Raw genomic sequence first — 20,574 nt, 5'->3', positions numbered from 1 at the left:
TCCCCTGTCAGGAGTGCCCTGGGCTCTGGGGAAGCAGCCGCTGCCCTCCCGATGCCATCTGCACACCTGAGGCTCCCCCTCAGCAAGAATCAGCTCTTGGGGTGTTTAATCTCATGACAACATCCACTGACAGCAGCATCTCTGCTGGCAAGTGAAATGAAAGATTAACTTGATTACACATGCTATGTAAAACTTATTTCCTGATTAATTAATAGATTAGGCACTTCCAATTCATGTTTAAATGCCTGATAATGATCTCACGCTCATAGAACAAATCACTGATTTATATACACACAATCTAAACTTCATTTTTCATGTGACAGATTATTTTCTTCCTTTCCTTGCCACATAATTTGCAAACTCCACTGCAAATATAGTTGCTCGTTTCACTTGCTTTTTGGCATCAGATGACTCATCCGAGGAATATTTTGGCAAGAATGATCTTTAGCCATCTTCCTTATCAGGCTGACATGACAGAGTAGCACAGAAAACACCCTCTGTTTTAAAAGAATTCCCTGTTAACAGGTTGAAAAATGAAAATGTAGCTATTGTTTTTAAAGAGGGCTTTACAAAAGTGACTGGAAATCCTGCAATCAGTTTTTAAATACCATTGTGAGGGTGGTTTATTTAAATTTACGTTTTTCCTTCTGGCACAACAACACAGGGCTGCCCTCAGAGATGTTATTGTCCAAGAGCAGCTGATTGCAAAATGTGGAGAGCCTCCTTCAAACAACAGAAATATGAAAAACACTCCAAGAGCAAAGCAAGGGCTGGGATGTTTTGAAATGCGGAAGCTCAGAGCACCAACACCTCCAGTGCCTGAGCTCTCATGAGCCAGGATCCAATGCTGGGAATTCTCACCCTGCTGGGTCCTCACCAGCCCTGAGCAGGGAACTGGGTGATGATCTGATAAAGGACATTCCAATAAAAATAGCAGAAAATATCTAGCAAGGTACACAGTGACCAATAGTGCTCCTCTATTGCAGCATGAGCTCAAATTGGTTTTTTTCTGCTTCTCTTCCTGCTTTTTTGTACAGATCTTCACTGACAAATATATGGAGTCTGTTATGTTCCCATTCCACTAATACCCCTGCTAAATTTTTAGAGAGAAAAAGCTACCAAAGCTCCCTCTTCCAACTGAATTTAGATCCTTTATTCTTCTAATAAACTCATTTTTCCTGGATTACCAAGTCTAACATGCAGCAGCCTTGTATGAGCTGGCCCAGAGGGTTTGTACAATTCATTGGTCAAAATGCCACACTGATCAAAGAAGGCAAAGTTTGTTTGGTGCTGTATCTAAGACAGTTGGGTGGCCTCAGAGCGATTTGGGAGGAGACACAAAGAGCAGCTTCTCACTGATACAGCTCATGCCTGGAGATGAATGCAGTGCAGGAATCATCCTCCCATGTCCTTCCTCCTGCCCTAAACCAGACCTTGGTTGCTGACCCTCCCACGGGGACATCTGAGGTGAACTCTGTGAGCAGAGAACACCACCTGGCAGAACAAAGCACTCCCAGCACCGGGGATGGGGCACCACAAACACTGGGCAGACACACCTGGGGTTTTCTTTGGAGAAGAAAATGCAAACACCTGCTGGAACTCCGAATGAGGATTTCAAAACAAATGCTACAAAGAATGAGGAGTTCAGTGGGACTTTGATACAGAACACCAGTGAGTGTGCAGCCCCTAAACAATGCACAGATAGATCTAGATCTATTTCTAGAGCTATTTATCCCAGGGCAGCAACAGCCCCTCTGCACTGCACAGCTCCCACCAGGATGCAGCCTCCCAGCTCAAACTACACAGTCAGTCTTTGCTAATCTTGGCCTAACTCAAAACTCTACTTATCTTTTCCTTTTTAAATCATCCCCAGGACAAGACTAGAATCTCTTTTGAAATGTAAAGGTTCTATAATAAAATTTAGAAAGCACATATGGTACAAATATCAAGCGTGAACATCTCTTCCCATCTTGTACGTTTCAAAGCCTGTGCAAACAGCACTTTTCCCTGGTTTTGATCATGCAGCCAAAATGAGTCATCTGTGAACAATTATGGCTCTGGCAGGGGCCTGACTGTTGGAGAATGAAAGGAAACACTTTATTATTGAAATGATCAGTATGCCAAGCTGAGAGGCGACTGCAGAGAATGTTAAGAGTCCTTTATGCTCCTTCAGCCAGCAAAATTGAAAGCAGAGGATGCAGCACTCCCCTCTCGGACACCTGAGAACACCCGAGTTGAGAATGGGCAATGCCAAGCACGAGAAAGTGGGAGCTGTGGAGATGAGCAAGGGAATATATGGCAGGAAAAGAAACACAACCCTAAAGCAGGAGGCCTGGCTTAAAAAAGTGTTGGTTTTTCCTGGCTTAGTTCTCCCAGGGGAGTTGTGAACGTATTAAAGGAACACACAGTCAGAGGCCTCTGTGATGAAATCCAAAACTATTAAAGGACATTTGTTGGGAGTTGGGGACTGGCTGAGTTTAACAGGCTCTTCTGAGAGGGGATGAATGGAATTCCCCTCGAGGAGAAAAAATAGCAACCAAACAATTTAGTAGGAACACGGATCTCCCTATGTGCAGCCCGTTTCAGCAGTGATGCTGCTGTGTCTGGGTTTGCTGCCAGCAGGGACCAGGTGGGATCCCCCTGGAATCCCAAGGGTAATTGGGGATCTAAGCTGCTCACTGAGGGCTCGGCAGGGCCGGGAGCTGGGCAGGATATTGGTTTGATGGACTTGGCAAATGAGACAAGCAGGAGATGATTTTAAAATTGGACTATGAACAAGCAGCGTATGAGAGAGTAATTCCTGTCCTCTTTTCCAGGAGCAGCTTGCAGAAGGAGGGGGAACAATGTGGTGATCACCACCCAGAGCCTACAGACTATTTAAAGACCATGAGGGTTGACAGGATGACAAGGGAGACTCATGTACACAGAACTGCTAATGGAAGGTGTAGGGGGGAGATCAGGGAACAATCTGGGAAAAGCACATTTTGCACTCTGAAATTCAGGTCCAACTCCCAACAGAAGAGATGCTGGAGGAATTTGAGATCAATATTCTGACAGCAGGACCTCTCAAGTCTGAACATTAGCTGACAAATTCTTCTTGCTATTTCTGAAACCCTGATGTCTGACAACCTTTGGAACAGATTATCCCTCCATCACCACGGTTTGGGCAGCCTGGATCCAAAACAAAGCACCCTGGCAGGTCTGGAGCCCAGGCTGAGCTCACCAGTGCAGGGAATTCGTGCAGGTCAGGGCTAAAATGTAACTTCCTGTGATCCTGAGCAGGGCAGGGAATGTTCACAGGTGTGGTGTTTGTCTTTGCAGGAATCAGCCTTGGAAAAGGTCAGATTCTGTCTTCTCCAGTCTCACAGGGACCAGGAGCCCCACACTCACTGTGTCAGGGCAAACACAAGATTTGTTCAGATTCCTGTTACTAAGGGCGTTTTGGAGGGTCCTGTTCAGCTCTTTATACAAAGGCACTTTTGCTTCTAACAGAAAACTTCCTCCAGGATCTCCCCCAAACAAGCCAGGCAAGCAGGGACACACCCGAAGCATAACCCTAACCCTAGGCAGAGCAGTAAAAGCAGCCTTGGGTGATGTTTCCAAGTGAGGTGGTAAAACACTTAGCAACAATGCTGAAAACAGACACCAGGAACTGGAATTTCCCAAAATGCTCATTCTTTGCAATTCCAGGAAGTAGCCCATGGTTACCTTCACACAGTAAGTGGCAATCCTACATGGAGGGCATCTTGTTTCTGCCAGGAGCAGCCTGGAATGCCATCTTGGCAGCCACTGGAGTGTTCGTTTTGTTTGGGTCATGTCACTCATAAACTTCCTTCCATAACACACTGAGCTGGTATAAACCCACGTAATACAGGATATTGTGGAGCTTTTCCCAGCCGTGACCAGGCTGTGCTTTGCACACATACACTGTACACCTCTCTGCAATTTGGTTTGACTTTTCTGAGCAGTCCTAGGTCACAAACAACTCCTCAGCGTCCATCACTGCGTTACTATTGCAACAGAAATGAGATAGTTTCAATTTAAACCATAGAAAACCGATACAATGTCAGTGGTCTCAGAAAAACATTTGTTAAATGCAGTGAACATGGAAGAGCCCGGGAGAAGGGAGGGAGCTTTTCCAGCTGAAAACGCCAGAAACGCCAGTGCTGTGTCAGCACGTTAAAGCCTAAGGAAAACTGCTCTGCTCTGGACACGGCCCTGCTGCAAATCCAGCTGCTCCCAGGGAATTCCCTCTCAAGGCAGCACCCGGGAAGTGCCCAAGGTGCAAACTCTGCTGAGGTTCCCTCATTTGAGCACCGGCCGGGGCTGTTCCATGGCAGGGCTGTCCCTGCAGGGCTGTCCCTGCTGTCCCCGGGCAGGGCTGTCCCCCAGCAGCGCTGTCCCTGCTGTCCCGGGGCAGGGCTGTCCCCCAGCAGGGCTGTTCCATGGCAGGGCTGTCCCCGGGCAGGGCTGTCCCCCAGGAGCGCTGTCCCTGCTGTCCCCGGGCAGGGCTGTCCCCCAGCAGCGCTGTCCCTGCTGTCCCGGGGCAGGGCTGTCCCCCAGCAGGGCTGTTCCATGGCAGGGCTGTCCCCGGGCAGGGCTGTCCCCCAGCAGCGCTGTCCCTCCTGTCCCGGGGCAGGCGGGGATGCGCTGCAGCCGCTCCGCTCCGCACGGCTCTGCTGCCGCCCGCAGGCCGGCGGACGCCGGCTCCGCCCGGGATCGCTGCCACATCCCCGGGACGGGATTGCCGCTCCCTCCCAAGAGCGGGCTTCCTCTTAGAAATCCCTTTCTACGGGGATTAGAAAACACGTTCCTTGCTTTTTTCCCTGCCCAAATGCGAAAGAACATCAAAAAATTAACATCGCTTTTAGTGAAGTTTGTTACTCTAAGCTTCATTACTTCCAGCCTAAAAAACCCCAAAAACCACAAATCCTTGTGTTTTGAAATAATAATCAAATAAGGAACAGTCCAGGTGAGACGATGACAAGTCAGCTGAGGAGTGAAGTCAGTGGCAGTGCAGCAGAGTTAAACGTGTGTAGGTTTTATTTCTAGTGACACATTGAGGAACAGTCCCTAACTCATGGTGCTGTATCCCAGGTAAGTTCACCCAGATTTCACATACAAAAAGGTCAAGTGGGTTTTTTGGACTTGCACTGCATTTTCTATTTTGTTCATGAAAAAGGAGTCAAGTATATAAGGTACCGACCAGTCTGAGGGCAAATTAGCAAAACTCTTACACCCATGCTTAATTCCAAGAATATGACTGAAGGAAATCTGAAGAGCCCAGGTTTCATTGCTTCCATCTGTAACAGCACTCAGGCCTGGGTACGCTCCCAAGCTTTCACCCAAATCACTTCCTGACCATCACAAAGGTTTTACAGCCCTGCCTGGGAACCTGCCCAGCTTTCCCAACCTGCTTTTTTCCATGTCATACTAAAAAGCATATGTGGATTTAATAATTACTAATCCAATGACTGCATTACTTTATTGCGTACAACTGAGCTAAACGTGCCAGCATCAAATGATCCCAGAGCCCTGGACAAAACTGCACATCTGGAATAGGCCCTGCTTTCAGAAACACGGGGGACGCAGCCAACCACCACCATGGAACACAGCCTGTGCCCAGGGAGAACTCTGACAAGGAATGTGACTCCAGGTGGGAGCTGTGGATCACAGAGCTGAGGTATGGTGTCTAGCCAGTGTGAGGCACAGCAGCACCTGGAGCAGACTTCAGGGGATCTTTTCCCTGTGTAAAAGGATCAGAGAACATTGAAGAACAGGAGTTATTGCTGCAGTGCATTCCCTGACCTTGCTTTGGACACAAGAAGAATCAAGGACTTGCTTGGTGATTTGTGACCATCAGATGAAGCAGCTTCCCTCCCTCTCAAGCCCACTGTGATGTGAGGACCATTCCCAATGAATTTCCCCTGTGCCATGGAAGAGGCCCCAAGCTGAAGCTCCCAGAGGATGTTGGTACAGCTGCCTCAGCCCAAGCAGTGCTGCCACTCGCTGTCCCCTGTGAGGTGCTCTGACCCATGGGCCCAGCTTCGCTCTCCAAATGCCCAGAGCGCCTCCAGCCCGTGGGAGGATGACAAAGAACATCCCACCAGGAGCATGGGAGAGGAGGTGGAGGCAGCTCCTGGCTATCTGCCAAGCCTCACCACTCTGTTTTTTCATTTTTAGTTTCTGCTCTTTGCTGCAAAGTTTCTACTTATGCTCCGGTTTCCACGGCAACTGCATTTCTTGCCTTTCTTCTCTAGCATTAAATTTTTATTTGATTTCCCTTCTTCCCAAGACATGACTCTCTTTTCCTTTTGTAAAAAGGAATTAAGTGTTGTCTTCTCTTTGGTTGTTGATATTTTTAAAGGAGGTAGGAGACACTTTCACTCAGGCGCAGAATCTGTCTAGAGCAGCAGCAGAGATTTAATCTCCCAAGGAAGAATGTCAGGGGATTCCCTTGCAGAAAAGCCATCTACTGTAATTATCTTAACAAGATTATGACATGCAAGAGTTCCAGGTACTGTGGAACCCAGCATTTTTTAAACATTGCAGGCTCATTTGAGACCAGACCTGGCCATTTTTTCTCTACAACTAAACATTTTAAAGCATTGCTTATGACTCTTGAGCAGTCTCAGGAGAGTAGTTTAATATTGGAAGTGCATTAGAAATGTGGTCTTCAGTTCCAGACTGTAGGAGAATTCAAACTTTTCACTGACAGTGTTGTCACCTGGCTGGGAGAGAGGTGCTGGGGTGAAGCTGCAGGACCCCTCTTTCCCCTGCCATGGTCAATCACCCACAGCAGTGCCCTGCACACCCTCACACAAAGCACCCAGAGACAAAACCCTCACAACTCATGGAGCTTAAGCTAATTAATTTGTCTTGCCCTTGTCATGTTGGGACTGAATAATCTGACAACCTGAATTCATTTGAGAAGGAAAAAATTCATCAGAATAGCAAATCTGGATTAGATCTATTTGGTTTTTCCAAGCTTTAGCTTCATCGTAAACACAATTTACATGCTGCAAAGCCCTGAAATAATACAGGTTTTCATGTCAGTTCACTATGAAAGAGTCTCTCCACATCTAAATTCTCCAGCACATTCAGGCCATAAACTGACCCTCCTGTACAGTTGTAGATTACCAGGTTTCCAGTCTTTATCTCTGCCTGGTGGGATTTCACAGTAAATTCTTTCAGGACTGAATAAATAAAAGAAGCAAAACCACAGCATTTGGCTCATAAGGCAACACAAACAAATCTGTCCATGGGTGCTATCTTGTTTGCAGCACATGTGCACAGATTTACATGTAGGATTGAGGCTTAGTGCTCTGTTTGTTTAGATTTTCATTATTCTGTACCCCAAGCATAAGGTAAATTGTATAAAGACTGAACTTGGAACAATTTTAAGAGTAAGCTGATCTCCTTAAATCATTTTATTAACCCAGTTTTGCAGTTTTTAAAGACTCTTACTACTCAGAAGAAATAAGGGAAATGGGTCAGGAGCGAGGAGCCCAGTCTACTATACTCGATTCATGTCTCTATCCTGCTCTTGAATTCCCTCCTCTAAGGAATATCTAGGTCAGGAATTCACAGGATCTTATAGAAATCTGGCAATGTTCAGTGTGTTTGCCAGCCAAGCTATTTGAATTGTCAGATATTAAATATATGTGCTAGGATCTGTACTGTAAAATCCCATTACAACTTACACTGTACATGAACTCCCCATGGATTGGCTTCACTGCAGGCCAGGTCTCCCACTTTGAGTCAGGGTCAGGAGGAAAGTTTTAGACATCTGAGCACAGCCTCCCTGCTTTCTTCCCTCAGAGATCCCAGGATTAGGGATTCAAAGAGCTGCTTTAGGCGTAGTCCCCTAAATCGCAGCCATAATGCAGCTTTTATGTGGCCACGGAGAGGCTTCATGTCTGCACTGTTTCAATTCCCAGAGTGGGGATTGATTCAGGCAGACAGCAGCTTACTCAGCTCTCTCAGCTGCTGTGCTGAGGCGAGAACATCCAGCAGCCCCTTGCTCATCCTCGCTTGATTTAATGATTTGCTGGCCAGACTACAGAGAGCGGCTCAGGAACTCCTACCCAGCGTGCCATGATTTGTGGGTTGCTGTTGCTCATCTGTAATTGCAAGGAGAAATGCTCATCAATCATTCCAGCTCTCCAGCAGAACGTTGGGAGATACAGCAATGGAGAGCTTTCAACCTGGCCTATCTTTTAGAAACATTCTAATCCTGCAAATAAAGATCTGGACTCTGTCCCGGTGCCAGGACGAGAGCAGCTCCTTCCTGATCCCAAGGGGCACAATCATCCCTCAGTGAAAAGAACCAATACTCCTCCCCTGAGAGCAGGAACAAGAGGAGGCTGGGAATAAAATCTGCTGATCTTCATTGCTGCACTCATTAACACCAAACTCTCAAGTCACAGCATCAAAACACTTTTCTTCAGTTCTCTTGGAGCCCCTTAAGGCACTGGAAGGGGCTCTAAGATCTCCCTGGAGTCTTTTGTCCAGGCTGAAGAGCCCCAACCCTGTCAGCCAGTCTCCAGAGCAGAGGTTCAGCATGGTCCAGAACCACAGTCTGACACGAGTGCCCCTCTCACATTCCCTGTGCCTGAGCTATCTGAGCACCATTGCAAATGTTTCCTCTCCTCTGTGAAGGAAAGCTGGAAATCATCATCACTTAGTCCCCAGTGGGACAAGAGAATCCCTGGAGGTAAACCCAAGACTGAGTGGGGATTCCTGGGAAGCTGCACTCCAGATCTCTACAATCCCTATCACCCTTGTTACTGCTCAGTCAGATTTGAACTCTTTTTCCAGCAGCCCTGTGAGCAGCACACCTTCCCAGTAAGGTCCAGATCCGACCCGCTCGCCTTCATTTCCTGCAGTCTGATAGAACACAATCCTAACACAATTTATTGAGACAATTAAAATTCAGAAAACAAGCTTCTCCTTGCTCCATAAAGCACAGCAAATTTATTTGCTGCAGTCAGTAAAAGTCTGCTGCCTAAAGCCGTGCAGTAACTCAGCAGGGCCTGGCCAGGGACTGCAGGACCCTCAGAGCTGGGCTGGGCTAATCCATCAGAGCTGGGTCTGCACCAGGGCTGCTGCAGGGACCCTGCAGCTCCCAGGCCCTTCCACACCTGGAGAAGCAGAAAAAAGGTTCAGGAAAGAAAAGTTGGTTGGTCTGTGCTCAGCTGCCATGCCTAGCAGTCCTACCAACAATTGTGACCAGTTTTGAAGCTGCACATTTGTACTACTCAGTATTTCAAGTTCCCTTAACCAAAGAAAAAACAGAATGGATTTTTCATCCACCAAATAAAAAACCTCCCTAATTTGGAATTATTGGAATCATTACAAATGTGTAAGAAGGCTGCAAGCATTTGGATACACCACACTCAAGCCCCAGTACATACATTTATGCAATGAAATCACTTAATTTGAAACAGATCACCAAAAAGCCAGCTTGCATTAAGGATGCCTCAAAGAAGAGATGTCACGCTAGAGATTTTCCCAGTTACCTATAAAAGAATCAGTTTCTTAAAGTTATTCTGGTTTGAGAGGTAATTAGTAAGTGAATTTAGAATATAATTGCTCTGAACAATGATAAACCTGTATTATACCCTGAGTAAGCACTACAGGCAGGTGATAAATTGCAAAAGTAATGCTACATCAGTTTAACTTCCTGCCGAGTCACCCTGAACTGCTCCAGCCTTGCACAAAATAGCCCCTGCTTTCATTACTAATAAAACACAGAATTAATTACTCAAAATAAAAGAGGCCTTGAAAATGTGCCCAGACACTGAACCATGCTGGCTTTTGCATTCTTTTTCCCTTTCTTTTTTCTCCTATAAATGAACCTCAAACCCATTCCCATGATTTCTTCAAAGCCAGCTGCACCACACGAGGTTGTGTTCAGGTCTCACCCATTCCCAAGTGGATGCCCAGGACCTGCACACACAGCAGACTCTCCAGTCACCATACTCCTCTCAAAATACTTCAACTGATGGCTGACTGCACCACAAATTTCATTTCTCTGTCTGGATTATGATAAAAAAAGAGCTCAGTTTGGAAATCCGCTCAAACAGTTGAAATATTTTAGACCAGGATCCAAATCTTTCAAATGTCTAGTGCTGGACTGGAATTCTCCAGGGACTTCCAGGCAATTCTGCTCCAGCTTGAACAAGAAGAATCCCTGGCTTGTTATTATTAACAGCTGGGAATCTTTATTTCCCTGCTCTCCTGTAAGAAGCATTCCAGCTTCTCCCAGAATCTCATCATTATAAAACATGCAGGTTTAGAGCTGTGCCTGTTTTCATCTCAGCTGTTCTCCAGGAATTTGCTTTGAGATGAAACATCACCCAAAGTTTGCAGGAGGTTGTAGCTCCTGTCCCCTTTGTGTCACCCCCACACGCTGACAGGGGGCTCTGGCAGTGGGTGACCTGCATCCTCCTCCCTCAAAGCGACCTTGTCACGAGCAGCACCAGGAAAAAGCCATAAAACTTCTTTAGAGAAACACAAACACAAGGTTCCCACCAATTCCTAACCAGAGCATTTAAAAGCTCTTGGGCAGCCGTCCAGCCCTTCTGGCAGCTCTGTGCTCATGGAGGAAGAGAACGTGGGAGAAAGAATCCAACGGCACAAGGAGCCTGAGCAGCCAAACAGCTGCACGAGGAGCCCAGTAGGGCTCATTCTGTAACCCAGGCTCTGCAGGGCTCATTCTATAACCCAGAACAGGCTCTGCAGGGCTCACTCTGTAACCCAGGCTCTGCAGGGCTCATTCTGTAACCCAGGCTCTGCAGGGCTCATTCTGTAACCCAGGCTCTGCAGGGCTCACTCTGTAACCCAGGCTCTGCAGGGCTCATTCTGTAACCCAGGCTCTGCAGGGCTCATTCTGTAACCCAGGCTCTGCAGGGCTCACTCTGTAACCCAGGCTCTGCAGGGCTCACTCTGTAACCCAGGCTCTGCAGGGCTCATTCTATAACCCAGGCTCTGCAGGGCTCATTCTGTAACCCAGGCTCTGCAGGGCTCATTCTGTAACCCAGGCTCTGCAGGGCTCACTCTGTAACCCAGGCTCTGCAGGGCTCACTCTGTAACCCAGGCTCTGCAGGGCTCACTCTGTAACCCAGCACAGGCTCTGCAGGGCTCACTCTGTAACCCAGGCTCTGCAGGGCTCATTCTGTAACCCAGGCTCTGCAGGGCTCATTCTGCAGCCCAGCACAAGGCTGAGCCCAGCCCAACCCTCACTGTCTGTGTCCAAGTCCCTGCTCAGCCCTGGGCCCCTCCTCTCACCTGGCTGACCGTGAGTTCCAGCTTTGCCTGCAGAGACAAAGCTCTTCCTCCCTTCCCAAAGCACCCAGCTGGGGCTGGACCCTGCACAGAAGAGGCCTTGGAGCTTTTCTGATTGTCAGAGACAGTGTGGAAGGTGCTTCATGGGCCTCCCAGGGCTCCCCTGCAACACCTCCTGGTGTAAGAACATCTCTGCTGAGCGACTGCAAAGTCACTTTTCCAGTTCTCTGAGGCAAAGAGTGACACATAAGGAAGTCAGGATTTAGAGCGTGGGCTGAATCTCATGTGAGAAGATTCTGACTGCAGAGGTAAAGTATTGGCTAAATTTTATAATGATGGAGTTAATTTTGTTGCTAAGAAAAGCAAAGGCATGATGAGGACTGGCTCCAGAGATTACACAGTGTGTGGTCTCTGCACTTGAAGAGCTCTGCACAGCACTGATTCATGTTACATCAATTACTTTAACAAAGTCAGATTCAGAATAATATTTATAAAGCTGAGATCCACAGACCTTTTTGCAATCACCTGGGTACAATCACCTTATTCACAAAACTGGCTATAAATTATGCTAATCAGTGAAACACTCAGAAGATGAAGAGAGGTTTCTTGTGTAATTTTAAATGGATTCCTATAAAAAATTTGGAATATATAAAATTACAGTGTTTCAGTGTGCATTTCTATTTGAATCTTAGGTGTCAGCGCTATAAAGGTTAAAGCACTATGATCAGGAAATTTAAAATATATCATTTTTATTGTGGGGCCCCTTCTATGTCTCCACAATGGTTAAATATAATACTGGAAGGTTTTGGTGAACACAGATGACATCTTAAACACCAATCCTGACCACTCCAGTGAAGCCTAAATGAAATGGTAACTTTTCACTCGAGGCAGTCCTATCTCTGACTCAGTCTCTCTGTTGTATTTTATCATTACTTTAATAATAAACCCTTTCCTTTGTGGTTTTCATAACATAAAAACTTAAACAACACAATGAGATACAGCTTTCTCTTCATGTTCTTTGGGGGGGTAATTTAAAAAAAATTAACTTTAGCCTACTCTAATGTATATATTTCAATGAAGGGCAAATTCCTGTGCATTATTCAGGTGAGACAGCACCTGCAGAGCAGTTGGCACTCCCTGAAGGTCAGCAGCAGCAGAATGACCTTTGTCAAGTGTGTGGAATGCCTGGGATGTCAGAGCAGAGGGACTGCCACTCCCCAGGGAGGGCCCTGCCAGGACCAGGAGTGTTCCCTGGCCATGCAGAGCTGCATCTCCACCTGTCCAACACCACAGCACCTCCTCTGGCTCCTGAGCAGCCCAGGAAGCTGGGAAAGCACAGCCTGGGAGGTCACTGCCTGTCAAGTGGTTCCCATCTTTCAGCTCAGGCACAAGAAAGGTAATACTGCACATGGTTTTAAACAAATCCCAGGATTTGAGGTGAAGCACAGGAAATCCTGTATGAGGTGTGACATCTGGCAGCCCTTCCTTAGGGCTGGATGCTGGGAGGGGAGGAGGATAAATGGCTCCCTAAGGCCAGGACTGGGCTGTGGGCACGGGCTGCCCTGGTAGCTGGGCCACTGCTCTTCTCCAGCTGCCTCTGCCCTTTCCAGGATCAAAGGGAAGGATCCCAGGCTGGATCCCAGGCTGGATCCATGCTGCCTGCCTGTTCACAAAGCACAGCTCCTCCACACATTTTGCCCAGGTTTCTCTTTACTCAAGTGAGATTTTTCCCCTTTCCCTGCTCTGCTCTCTCGTTACTGCTCACAGCTCAACACCAGGCACAGACACAGGTGACTCTCCACCTGACCTTGTTTGAAGATGTCTCAAAAGTTCACATTCCATGGAATTAAATTCCTCAAACAGAGGTTACAACTTACAGAAGTTATAACTCAAACAAACAGGTCCTTTTGTAGGACTCAAAGCCTTTGCAGGCCACTCCTGCTCCCTGCAGCACAGCCCTAAGGGCTGGGAACCATTGAGGAATGTCCTTGTGTGTGGATTCTTCCTCCTCTCCATGAGGTTGTTTGCAGACACATTAAACAGTGCTGCTACTTGGGACACAAAACCCATTAAGAGGAGTGATGTGCTAAAATTAACTATGTATTTGTTTTCTCCTCAGTTTCTATAGAACACGAGGAGAGATGCAGATGGCTAACAGCACTGAGATTATAGTGAGAGCTGTAAAATTTGATGACTGTTATCAAAAGCATCGTATGGCTTATGAGAGCAAGTAGCAATTAAAAAAAAAGAAACCAAAAAAACCCCAACTTCCAAGCTTACCCTGGACAGGGAACAGGAATAGCAAAGGGGGATTAAAGCCAGTTTCATGCTAAAGGATTTATTAGAAATAAGAAGATCACTACTTCAAACCTTGACAGACACAGGTTATCTTGAGCAGTTTGGATGTGAATGAAACAGAGGTGCTGGGTACGAGCCTGGATCACTGACAAAGGGAGATTTAAATCTGGGGTGGGGATTTTACTGCTCAGGAAAGCAAGGCAGGGATCAGCTGCACAGATCTGAGACAAAGGCCAAGCAACTGCTCCAGGATCTCCAAGTGGCACTCCAGACACAGCACTCCTTCTCCATGGCTAGAAAAATGCTGTACTGCACCTTGCCACAGGCAGGGAGATGCCTGACAAAATAAGCTGAATCACTCACTTCCTCCTTTTTCAACCAGAACAAGACTTTGTTCCACCTCTCTGGATGAAATATTAATCCAGCCTGTAAGAGAATGATACCCACAGCCTTCCATCAGAGACCTCTCTGTTCAGACTCCTCTGTGGAGAATTACCTTTGTGCTCTTTCCCCAGCTGCAAAAGCTCTTGTATTCCTGTTTCCCCCTCCCTCTTCTGAGCTGCCATGACTGGAACTCCAGACTTTCCAAAGTTACAATGATTTATTGAAACCAGTTCTACTTAGTGAGAGCCCTGGCAAGCAGAAGCTGTGCTAATGCACCCAGCAATCCACAGAGCAAGATAAAATCTCCCAAGAACATTTTCAAGTGGTAAAAGAAGAAACAACGAGGGAAGGGTTGGAAGTTTTCAGTGCTCCCTCAAACATGGAAGATCATGAACAGAGAAATGAGTATCTTTGCTCTTAAGGTGTGTATCTGCCCATTCACTGGAGGAGAATCAGGGACTGACTCATTAGAAATCAGGACAGACAAAAGGACAGGACACACTGTTCCTTGGCTGGGCCTCTAGAGAACACATCCAGAGCATCTGTAAGAGCCATCTCTTAACCCTTAAACATGACAGTGCTCTCAAAATATCCATGTTACATCTACTGGGACACAAGGATTTTACTGTGGGAGAAAGTTTCTTACAATCCATTGGGGAATATGTTTCTCTGTGTTGGTTTTTAATTTATATTTAATCTCTACCCAACACCAAAATATGTACATATATAATTAGCTTAAAATATTCAAGAACATTTCTTGATGAGGGATCCATTTGCAAGGAAAATTATAGTAAGAACCAGAACTGAACGGATTTACTGACAAAGCACTAACATTTTCAAAACAGAACTTTAAAAAAATCCACCAAGTTGCTCTTAGATGGCTCAAATGCCTGAGATGAAGAAGTCAGGCAGCACTTTCCAAAGGCACATAAAACAACAGCAATCTCAAAAGGTCTTTAGTATTTTTTTTACCAAAAATACTAAACAAAGACACCAATTCTCAAACCTTGACTTTACTCCAGAGGTTCAGTTCTTCCACACTGTCCTTAAGCCATTTAATTTCAGCACTGTTAGATGGGGCTGCAGAAGGAAGTTGAGTACAAGCCTCATCCCCACTGACATTATTCTTTGCCTTCAGTTCTCTGCTCCTAAATTAAAAATTACAATCTCAGAACAAGGGAGTAGGAAATCACGGTTTGAGTATTCAAAAGCCCCTCACAAAATTGCCATGAAGCTCTGGCTACACTTTTTCCAAGACTAAATTCCCAAGATTTGTTGGAGTCCCTGCTCCAGTCGCTCCGTACCGTTCCCAAAATGACATTCAGGGTCAGGGATCTCAGGACAGGCACCCCAGGGCAGGCTGTTGGCAGTTTCCTGTGACAAAAGAGAAGATGTGGCCTGAAATTCCTTGAGAGAAAGAAGGACTTCCAACATTTCCATGAGGAAATTCTAAATCAACCCTCCTTTTGCTGATTTTCACTTCCACAGCTGCTCTGCAAAATGGTTTCACATAGTCTGAACCAGAAACCAGGAACTCTCTGGTCTCCTGTGCTTGCCACTGGATTGTCCCAGTTTTTCTGAAGTCCTTCTCTCCCCATCAATGCTCCTCTTCTGTTACAAAACTGGTTTCTGTGCTTCATCTGACCTACATGGAGGCAAAATACCCATTTTTTATCTTGATTTTCTTATCTTGATTTTGAAAATGTTGATAGTCTACTGGCAAGCACCAGGAGCAATGACATCATAACAGGAGGCGGCATCTATTCCAGGGAGCTCAGAGCCAGCAAAAATACTCCCAAGATCACAAAAATAGTTCCTATTACATTTTACTCCTTGGCAAAGGACTATTAGATTATATAAAAGGCAAGGCTAGCACAGATACAGGCACAGAACTTCATGGTAATGGCAGAGCCTCCTCACTCTGGGTCTGCAAACTGGAAACCTCAATTCTAGGTAGGTCAGACTTATCTTAAGCTGAAGTTCACTAGAAATGTCCTGATTTTGACTCCAGGCACTGAGTATGGCAGAAGGAGCCACATTCTTTGTGAATTAAGTGAGACTGAACTCCCAGAGAAAGTCTGGCAACCAAGTCAGACAAGAGAGTTGTGGAGGAGAAGAGGAAAGGAATTTGAGTGGATTTCTGAAATTAAGCTGTAAAGATACAATGATGTTGTATTGCCCCTTTAGCAAAATAATGTACTTTCTTGTAGTGAAAATGAGAATTCTTCATCTTCAAGGAAACAAAAATCCTGGTCTGCTGAAAAACCTGTGCTGAGATTTTCCAGACTCCAAAGACATGCCAGGTGGAATGTGCTCTCCACAGCAAAGTGACAAATGTCCTCCAGCAATTTCTAACTGGGAAGAAGAGCAAAGAAAGGGAAATGGGCAAGGGGGAAGACTGTGGAGCAAGAAGAATGGCAAAGGACTCATGGGGAACACAGGAGATGCTGTGCCACTGCAACACCATGAGAAAAACTCCCTGTGTGTGACCCTGGACAAGGCACTTCTAACTCAGCTCCCCTTTGGAAGAAGAGGATAAAAGCAGCACATTTAAGCTGGCATGAAGTTATCTGGATTAGAGAGGGAAAAACACTGGAGCATTTCAGTGCTGATGATGAGAGCAGCTCATCAGCCATAGGCAGGCAAACAAAAAGTGCTTTGCAGCTACACTGGATGCCATTAAAAGGAAATATTGACCAGTGCTAAGTTGTGGAGGGGTTTGGGAGGGATCCAGCAGGAACCCTCTGCAGAAGGGTTACAACCAGGAAACTCTACCCTTGCAAAAATATTTATCACAGTCAGGCCAGTGAACCAAGGAACTGCTGTTGGATGAAGCATGAAAAGCAAAAAATAAACACATTTTTCCAGCCAGCTGGTGTTTGATCTGAGCATGCATATGGACATCCCACGGAACTGCAGATCTCTGTTTCCACACCCCATATTCTACTGGTCACCCCTGCCAGTGGCTGAGAAACCTTCTGGAGCCAGATCTGGAATGGAAGAGATCCTCTGGAGTTCAGAGGTCAGGATTCCATTCCTCATTATAATCATCACCCAATGGCCCAGTGACAGGCTGGGAAATCTATGACTGACAATACAATTCCAGCAAAACAGAACTAAGTGAGCCTTTATTGTTGTTGTTGTTATTATTATCAATTAATAATTGATAAAGGAGTATGGATGCTCAAAGGTTTCTGAGCACCCCTAAGAGGAGTGGCAGACGTGGCACTGTGAGACCTGAGCCCACATGTCCCATGTCCCCAGCAAGCACAGGGCCCTGCAGCTGCTGGACTGTCCTGGTGCTGCAGCTTGGTGGGATCCAGGCATTCCTTCCCAGAACCATGGAATATCCTCAGCTGCAAGGGACTCACAGGGATCATCAAAGCCAGCTCCTAATTCCTTCCGTGACTTGCCACACTTTTCCTAATTACAGCAAAGTGAGTTTTTTCTTCATTAAAGGAGCTGCTTTTGATGATCTGGCAGTGGGCCAGGAAAATGACTAAGTGAAAAGATGCCTCCCTGTCAATGCAACAGCTCCTTGCTGTACTCTGGAACATTTGCTCCACACTGGTGCCTGGGTGTAGGAAGCACAGTGAGAGCACGACCCTCTCCTGTTTATCTGAACTTGACTGGATATGAAAAGCTCAGGTCAGACCAAGCATCAGTTACATAAATCTACTGTTCCCTTAATTACAGGCACTGAACATTTGCCTTGTAGTACATACCAGTAAACAAGTCACACACTTGCTGCACAGTTACCATTAACACACCAACACAAAAAAGCTAAAAATCAGGTATTTGTCAAAAATAAATTACAATGAGTCTTCAGCAAAGTCTTAGAACTATTTTTTTGCAAATTTCGCCCTTGAACAGACCACAGTAAAATGAATAACGTGGCTCACTGGAAGGAGGGACAGCGTTTTACAAACCATTAATATTTCTTGCCCTCCCTTTGCTAACTTAGTTTTGTGTAGAGTCTGACTGGAACACAACCTGCAGAAAAAGAACTCATACCGTATTTTAGAGGTCACATGCAAGAGTTCAGGATGTGCTAACAGGGGCAGAGTGGTGGCCCCAGGCTGTGGTGTCAGATCTGCTGTCCTGAGGTGAAGGAATGGCCCCAGCTCTCTCAGCGGGTCATTAGTGGGCAGGATTTAACAGGCTCACGAACTACATCTTGTCCTCTGCAAGAGGAAATACTGACTGCTGCAAACTAACTGTGCTTGGTCTGAGATAACAGAAAAAGAGATTCCATAAGCAGGAAAACGAGACCTGAGAGTTCTCTGCACAAAGATACGAACCCAAAAAAGAGCTGCTGTTCTGAATTACAATGACACTCACACTGCAGAAAGTTTGGGTTAAGACTTATTGTAAAACAATTGCTACACAAAAGAGAAAGAGACAATCATTGTTCCAACTCTGCTCATTAAAGAAATTCAGAGACAAACCCCAGTCTTTGATCCCAGGCATTGCTAGGAGGCAACTGTACACTGCAAATGATTCACATTCATTCCTAAAAAAACAACCCCCCCTGCAAGTAGAAAGTCAGTCCCGAAATTCCAAAGTCTTTCCCTGCTTACCTTTTTACAAGCAGGTCAAATTTTTGGAAGTAGTTTCTCAAAGCAACTCAGACATTCCACGTTAACTCTCGTGCTGCAATAAACAGCTGCAAAACTCCCTGATTTACTTCCCGGCTTGGTGTGCATGCTGAACCCCAGAAGGAATCCCACACAGGGAAAAAAAATAAAGGAAAAACACCTCCAAAACCCACAGGAGAAGAGACTCAGCCTTCGGGCAAAGCACAAAAAAAGTTCCACAGGGAAACAGAAAGGAAATCCAGTGACAAGTAAAAGTTTGGGTAAGAAAGAGGGAAGGCAGGCGTGCTCCCCTTGCCTGGAGTCCTGGCTGAAGGTGCCTCTCCAGCAGAATCCACGGAGGCTCCTCGGAGCAGATGGTATTCACACATTATTCCCGAACAGCAGCATTCCCCAGCCCAATCAGGAGGCAGCACTCAAAAGCCAAGTGCTTCCCAGACTCTGTTACAGTTTTCAATAGCTATAGCACAAGATGAATGACTCAGAAAATGAATAAGCAGGGAAAATAAAACCTGCCTCTCTCCTCGGCAGAGGCACAGGCAGGCGGGTCAGAGCCCTCAGTGTGCTCAGCACTGGGTTCAGCTGGAATGCACCTGCTTTTTTCCCGAAATCCTAAATGCTGATCACTTTTTCTGTGCCTTGAGTTTGTGTGATCAGCTTCATCTTGGGTTTAAAGTCGCAATAGTTAAACCTTCTTTTTCTTTTCCAGTCTTAAAAACAACAATCACTTGTAAGAGTCAAAACAAAGGATGATCTGTGCGTGCGCTCTTCCAGACAACTCACACAAGCCCCTCATGCCATCATCTCCTGCTGAATACATCAATATACATTTCTGAGATTAAGGCCTGACTTTACAGACCCTGTTGCAAATGACATGAAATAGATTAATACATCCTCTGCTTTTGCCTGAAGTTCACCAGGAAACTTTAAATGACAATAAAACAAATATCTCTAAGAACATATGAAATAAAAATGACTACCAACTTTCAGGGAAAGTAAAACCATTATCCAAAACCTGGCCAAACTGAACTGGAAACTACTTCCAACTGCTCTGTGCAGCTTCCAAACCATCCCATCCAGAGGGCACTTTTAATACAACCCCTGAGCTCAATGCCTGGTTCTTCTGACAGCTGCAACCCAATAATAAAGGATGATCAGCTGAACAAAGCCAGCTCCTGATGGAAACAGGCACAGCACCAGGGCTCTCCCTGAAATACCGCGGTGCACTCCTGAGCTCTCCTCAACACTCTGGAATTCTCTGCAGCTCTGTACAGAAGTGTTTGTGAGGAGGTTGTGCTGTGCTTGGGGCTCCTGCCCCAGCTCTGCTGCAGCACAGACTCTGCTTTTACTGCTGCTGCTCGGGGCTGAACCCAGCAAAGCTGGGCTGCAGCCGGGCAAGTGGGATCACTTCCACCACTGCAACTGTCTGGGGTGAGAAACATTCCCCCAGGTCCCCCCGGACATTTTCAGATCTTTGTCTCTGGTTGTAAATTGATCCTTTGCATTCCTGTCTGACACATGGGCTGTGAAAAACTCTTCAGGGATATTCTCCCTGCCAGGAGAAAGGCTCTAACAGCACTTCTGCAAACACAGGGCCGGTCAGAGAGACAATAAAATTTTGTGAACTCTGGACTAACTTTTACTATTATTATTTTGTCGGGTTTTTTTTTCTTCATTCTGGACCAAATAAGAGAATGCTATTTGCATTTTACTTTCCTGTTTTCAAAACACCAAGCATCAGGGTTTCTCCCTAGGACTCAGAGCAGGACCCACATCCAGAGGCATCATTTTGCTCCATCAGCCAGGCCCTGCCCACCCAACGCTAAGCAAACAAACCCACACAAGCAGCTCCAGCACAAAGAACAAGGGCTGGTGTTGTAACATCTGCCACAGCTGCCCACCAACCTCCAGCTGCAGCTAGAGAAGTGTTTAAAGGTGCAAAACAAAACTAGAGGCGTATCTAGATCTGCTAGAAAACAAACATTTTCTGAAGCCTCATCTTGGCAGG

General features: G+C 46.1%; 1 protein-coding gene across 3 annotated transcripts in view; it reads right to left on the bottom strand.

Annotated features, from left to right (window-relative positions):
- The window catches only part of DAB2IP (DAB2 interacting protein), a 156,874-nt gene that overhangs the window by 131,011 nt on the left and 5,289 nt on the right, over positions 1 to 20,574 (bottom strand). The window contains exon 1 of one of the 3 annotated variants that reach the window (XM_071454443.1): positions 18,552 to 19,019. The exons of the other annotated variants lie outside the window; for them this stretch is intronic. The gene's annotated coding sequence lies outside the window, so the exon portion shown is untranslated. Of the gene's footprint in view, positions 1 to 18,551; positions 19,020 to 20,574 lie in introns of those variants that run through there. 3 annotated transcript variants of the gene reach the window in all.

Source organism: Agelaius tricolor, unplaced genomic scaffold (assembly GCF_023055355.1).
Source record: "Agelaius tricolor isolate 1412-34295 unplaced genomic scaffold, bAgeTri1.0.p SCAF_38, whole genome shotgun sequence".
In the NCBI taxonomy this organism is placed as follows: Eukaryota; Metazoa; Chordata; class Aves; order Passeriformes; family Icteridae; genus Agelaius; species Agelaius tricolor.
Note: the sequence above shows the minus strand (reverse complement) of the source record. Positions and strands in the feature narration are given on the sequence as shown.